Source organism: Lasioglossum baleicum, unplaced genomic scaffold, assembly GCF_051020765.1.
Source record: "Lasioglossum baleicum unplaced genomic scaffold, iyLasBale1 scaffold1938, whole genome shotgun sequence".
NCBI classification, from domain to species: Eukaryota; Metazoa; Arthropoda; class Insecta; order Hymenoptera; family Halictidae; genus Lasioglossum; species Lasioglossum baleicum.
In genome coordinates, this window is record NW_027470997.1 from 11,315 (window position 1) to 17,500 (window position 6,186).

The following is a 6,186-nucleotide window of genomic DNA, read 5'->3' on the forward strand; positions in this document are numbered from 1 at the left end:
ATGTTCGGAGCGCATCGCTTGCTCGGCCGCTCGAACGAATCGTTCGCGCGCCGAGGCGGGTCGGATCGCCGTGCGAAGGAGCTCGAGCGAAATTTTTCTAAGTCCAACCGCCAAGAGTAAACTTTTCTCCCCGAGCTCCCGCACGACTTTAATCGTTATATCCACGCACGATACCGCTTGTCATCAATGTTTCTCGAGTTTCAAAGCTCTCGGACGCGTATTGCTCCAGTTTTTGTGAAATATTGCTCCGACCGCCAAGAGTAAACTTATCTTTCCGGCTTACTCGGACAATTATAAATATTAGATCATCGTGTGGTAAAGCATTTCGAAGACAAATATCAAGTATGAAAGCGCTCGGATGAGTATTTATCGAATAAACTGAGAATAATGTTCGGAGCGCATCGCTTGCTCGGCCGCTCGAACGAATCGTTCGCGCGCCGAGGCGCGTCGTATCGCCGTGCGAAGGAGCTCGAGCGAAATTTTTCTAAGTCCAACCGCCAAGAGTAAACTTTTCTCCCCGAGCTCCCGCACGACTTTAATCGTTATATCCACGCACGATACCGCTTGTCATCAATATTTCTCGAGTTTCAAAGCTCTCGGACGCGTATTGCTCCAGTTTTTGTGAAATATTGCTCCGACCGCCAAGAGTAAACTTATCTTTCCGGCTTACTCGGACAATTATAAATATTAGATCATCGTGTGGTAAAGCATTTCGAAGACAAATATCAAGTATGAAAGCGCTCGGATGAGTATTTATCGAATAAACTGAGAATAATGTTCGGAGCGCATCGCTTGCTCGGCCGCTCGAACGAATCGTTCGCGCGCCGAGGCGGGTCGGATCGCCGTGCGAAGGAGCTCGAGCGAAATTTTTCTAAGTCCAACCGCCAAGAGTAAACTTTTCTCCCCGAGCTCCCGCACGACTTTAATCGTTATATCCACGCACGATACCGCTTGTCATCAATGTTATTCGAGTTTCAAAGCTCTCGGACGCGTATTGCTCCAGTTTTTGTGAAATATTGCTCCGACCGCCAAGAGTAAACTTATCTTTCCGGCTTACTCGGACAATTATAAATATTAGATCATCGTGTGGTAAAGCATTTCGAAGACAAATATCAAGTATGAAAGCGCTCGGATGAGTATTTATCGAATAAACTGAGAATAATGTTCGGAGCGCATCGCTTGCTCGGCCGCTCGAACGAATCGTTCGCGCGCCGAGGCGGGTCGGATCGCCGTGCGAAGGAGCTCGAGCGAAATTTTTCTAAGTCCAACCGCCAAGAGTAAACTTTTCTCCCCGAGCTCCCGCACGACTTTAATCGTTATATCCACGCACGATACCGCTTGTCATCAATATTTCTCGAGTTTCAAAGCTCTCGGACGCGTATTGCTCCAGTTTTTGTGAAATATTGCTCCGACCGCCAAGAGTAAACTTATCTTTCCGGCTTACTCGGACAATTATAAATATTAGATCATCGTGTGGTAAAGCATTTCGAAGACAAATATCAAGTATGAAAGCGCTCGGATGAGTATTTATCGAATAAACTGAGAATAATGTTCGGAGCGCATCGCTTGCTCGGCCGCTCGAACGAATCGTTCGCGCGCCGAGGCGGGTCGGATCGCCGTGCGAAGGAGCTCGAGCGAAATTTTTCTAAGTCCAACCGCCAAGAGTAAACTTTTCTCCCCGAGCTCCCGCACGACTTTAATCGTTATATCCACGCACGATACCGCTTGTCATCAATGTTATTCGAGTTTCAAAGCTCTCGGACGCGTATTGCTCCAGTTTTTGTGAAATATTGCTCCGACCGCCAAGAGTAAACTTATCTTTCCGGCTTACTCGGACAATTATAAATATTAGATCATCGTGTGGTAAAGCATTTCGAAGACAAATATCAAGTATGAAAGCGCTCGGATGAGTATTTATCGAATAAACTGAGAATAATGTTCGGAGCGCATCGCTTGCTCGGCCGCTCGAACGAATCGTTCGCGCGCCGAGGCGGGTCGGATCGCCGTGCGAAGGAGCTCGAGCGAAATTTTTCTAAGTCCAACCGCCAAGAGTAAACTTTTCTCCCCGAGCTCCCGCACGACTTTAATCGTTATATCCACGCACGATACCGCTTGTCATCAATGTTTCTCGAGTTTCAAAGCTCTCGGACGCGTATTGCTCCAGTTTTTGTGAAATATTGCTCCGACCGCCAAGAGTAAACTTATCTTTCCGGCTTACTCGGACAATTATAAATATTAGATCATCGTGTGGTAAAGCATTTGGAAGACAAATATCAAGTATGAAAGCGCTCGGATGAGTATTTATCGAGTTATTGAGAAATAATTTTCCGAGTTATATTTCGACGTGTACTAATCGTGTTCTATCGGTCGTGCGGGTAAACGGCGGGAGTCAGTTTTGGTCTGTACTGTTAGCTAGATCGTCCCCGGATATGTTTGCGATGCGCGTGTTTGGATTAACGAGTTTCCCTCTGTCCCTACCTTTTGGGTCCTAGAAGGTCCAGGGTTTTATTCCCTGGTGCGCCAACCCCTCCTCCAAGTGGTAGGACCTGGACACCCTCGGGTGACGAACGGGGCTCTGGTTGGAAGTGCTCTTACGTGAGTGATCGCTTGCGATCACCGTGGCACTCGCAAAATCGGAAAACTCCTCGCCGTGGCAACGACCCACCGGAGCGTAACCCGGTGGTACGTCACGGGAGTGAGACCGAGGGTCTTACCTTAATTGTGTGTCGGACCGCGGGGAGAAAAACCCCTCAACAAATCCCGACCTCTAAGCCGGAGACCGCGGTGAAAGAGGGTCGACGTTCCCTGCACGAACGTCGATGATCGGTGGGAGCACTGATCGCCTAGTGGCTAAACCTCAGGACTAAGGCGAACCCTGTTGTATAAGCCTTCTCCCTGGAAAGGGCGTCACCCGGGGAGTGACTGTTTTTCGTCCCAACTCGTGGGAATAACATGGAACAAGATAATAAACAAACCAAAACAAAAAACAACAAAAACAAGACGAAGAAGGGAGAAAAGAAGGAGAATAGAGTTGGAGAAAAGGCTATAGCAGAGGCCAATAAAGAAACGAAAGAGAAACCAAAAAAGACAACTAAAAGCAAACAAATGGAAGAAACAAAATCATATGTGAAAGGGACATATACGGACTCAGACTCTCTGTCCGGAATTAGCGACTACGAATACGACTACGACGACTACTACAACTCAGACGTATCCTCAAACACTGATTTGAGAACATTGGTCAAGGCAGCAATGAAATCCGGATTGGGACCCCGGAGCGGCACTAAAAGGAAAAAAGGGAAAAGGAAAGTTGTAAGTGAAGCAGTATGCTTCAGTGACTCGGACTCCTCAATCGAGTCAATACCGAGCAAGTTCCCAAAGGAACAAACACAATCGGATGACGGGGCTATAAGACCCGTCACCGTTAAACTAGAGAGACTACCAATATTAGAGGGGCAGCTTATCCAAACCCCGCTTCAAAAGCTAGAGACACTTCTCCAGGCAGTGGCAATGCCGACGGCGCAGCGCGCCAGGTCAATAACTATTCTCGAAGAGTTAAGAGATAGTTTTAAAAATGAAGAGGAAATTTTCCTAGAAATGAGGGCCGAGTTAACTCGACAAAACAAGGAACTTCGAGACAAGCTCGAAGAGCTACAAAAAGAGAAACCACTGGAAGAGAAGCTGAATCAGCTCTCCGCAAAGTTGGACAGCCTTATGTCCGAGAAACGCAGTGGTGTCAAGGAGGCTCCGGCCCCCAAGCCACTACTGTACTCGGACATAATAAAGTCCAACAAGAGAACAAGGCAAGTGGCAAAGAAAACTGCTATACAGCAGTCTAAACCGATAGCGGCAATCTACCCTGCAAAGGGTAGTGAGATCTCGAATAGCGACGAGACAAAAAAGATTCTGTCGGAGTTCATAAACCCGACAGAACAGAAAATAAGAATCCGGAACGTGAGGAAACTTGCGAATTCCGGAATTCTCATAGAGACCGAAAGAAAAGAGGACCTTGAGCAAGTCCTCAAAAACAAGGCATTAAGGGAAAAAGTAGAGATCGGTCCCCTCCCTAGGAGGAGACCGAAAATAATAATATTTGGAGTCCCCTCTGACACGGCAGAGGAGGAACTCCTGAAAGCAATAAGAAATCAGAACCTCGAGCAGGACTCAGAGGAAAATTTAGAAGGGGAGTTTAAACTCCTCTTCAAAACTGGCAAAAGAGACCAGGAAACCACCAACTGGGTGGCAGAGACGTCCCCAAAGACCCGGAAGATCCTGTTGAGCAGGAACCGGGTCTTCATAGGATTCAACGCCCACGGCGTTAGAGATTATATAGCGGCGAGTCGATGCTTCAAATGCCAAGCATTTGGGCACGTCTCAAAGCACTGCAAGGCAAAGATTGACACATGCGGGCACTGTGGCAAAGACGGGCACGTCTATAAGGACTGCCCGACAATTAAAGAGAAACCCACTTGCATTAACTGCAAGAGAGCGGGAAAGCCGGCCAATCACGGCCTTAGAGACAAAAATTGTCCAGCGTACAAGTACGCCATAGAAAAATGCCTTAGTCGCACAGACTTTGGTAATAATGAAGTAACTTGAGTCCACTACTTTCAAACCCACCCTGACGATCCTCGCAGGCGATACCCCAACAACCGGGTATTGTGATCGTAGGGTGTAACCGGCGAAACGGCCTGAAAACCGCGCCCAACCTGCTAGAGACTGAGCGTTAAGCTGGTAACTCCGCCTCCTCGTGGCCCCCGCTGGAAACGTCCCTGCGTCGGTTACCATGCTGACCTGGGGACGGCCAAGCGAGTTACTTTCCGTATGGAACGGTCTACCCTATTGATGATCCAGAAATGGTGAGAGAGGGGTTTTTCCAAGTTCAGTCCATGTCATCTACGGACTTACCCTTCGCAGTGGTGTTGCTCTTCGGAGCATCGCTAAAGCAGATAGCACTAAGTGTTATCTGCTGCGTATGCCTGTACGGCGAGGAAGCGTACCCGATGCTGCCTTCGAGGTGGCCGGGTTTACACTAATGTCCCTACCTTTTACGTCGTCCAGTTCCTGTCAGGGCATGGGGATTTCGCCGAGAAGCTGCATGAGAGAGGGTTGTCCGATGACCCCGGCTGCCTCTGCGGGGCCGCGGGTGAGTCCCCAATGCATGTGATGTTCCACTGCCCCTTATATGAGACAGAGAGGAGGGAGTACCGTGCGGTCTGCCAGGAGAAGGGCCTTGACTGGCCCCCAACCGGAACGAGCATTATTCGCGAGGACACATACAGGGCCCTCGCCCAGGCTGCCAAGAAAATACTCCTTAGAAAGGAGGAGACGTGGTGGAGGAGAAATCGAGGTTCCGCGAGACTCGAGGAGTGATGGCGAAGGTTGCCGCAAGAATTATGGAACATTTGGAACACATCCAAACACATTACTGACCATACTCCATGTGAAATGAGACACTAGAAACTAAATCCTGCATCCCATATCCTGGACCCTAAATCCTGAGTCCTAAATCCTGAGAAGTAACCAACAGACTGGCGGGAAAGAAAATGGGAGAAAGGCCAGAACAACCGGGCCGGCGTTGCTGATATGGAGGAAACTCCGAGGTGCAGCATCCCTTCTTCAGGGGGGTCGCCAAAACTAAATGTCCCTACCTTTTTTTTCGTTCAAACCATGTCTGTGGATTTGTGCGGATATTGAGATGCCGGTTTTGGGCCATTTAATTGTCAATAAAACAACATGTAATTGTTTGAAATAATACACTATGTTCATATTGTATTATTCGTATCTTATTAATAAAATAAAAAATTTATATTTTAATTTTTTACTTTTAAATCACATGTATTATTTTCAGGTGGCATTCGTATGGGATAATTGGTTATTTCAGCTACATTGTTCTAATAATATAAGGAATATGCTGCTAGAACTCCGGCAATACGCTGCTAGAAGATGAAGCAGTACGGCGCTACAACATGAAGGTATACGCCGCTGGAACTCTGGAAATGGGCCGCTGTAAATAAGGCAATACGCCGCTGTGAATAAGGCAATACGCCGCTGTGAATAAGGCAATACGCCGCTGTAAGTAGAAGCAACACGCCGCTGTAAATAGAGGCAATACGCCGCTGTGAATAAGGCAATACGCCGCTGTAAATAGAGGCAATACGCCGCTGTAAATAGAGGCAATACGCC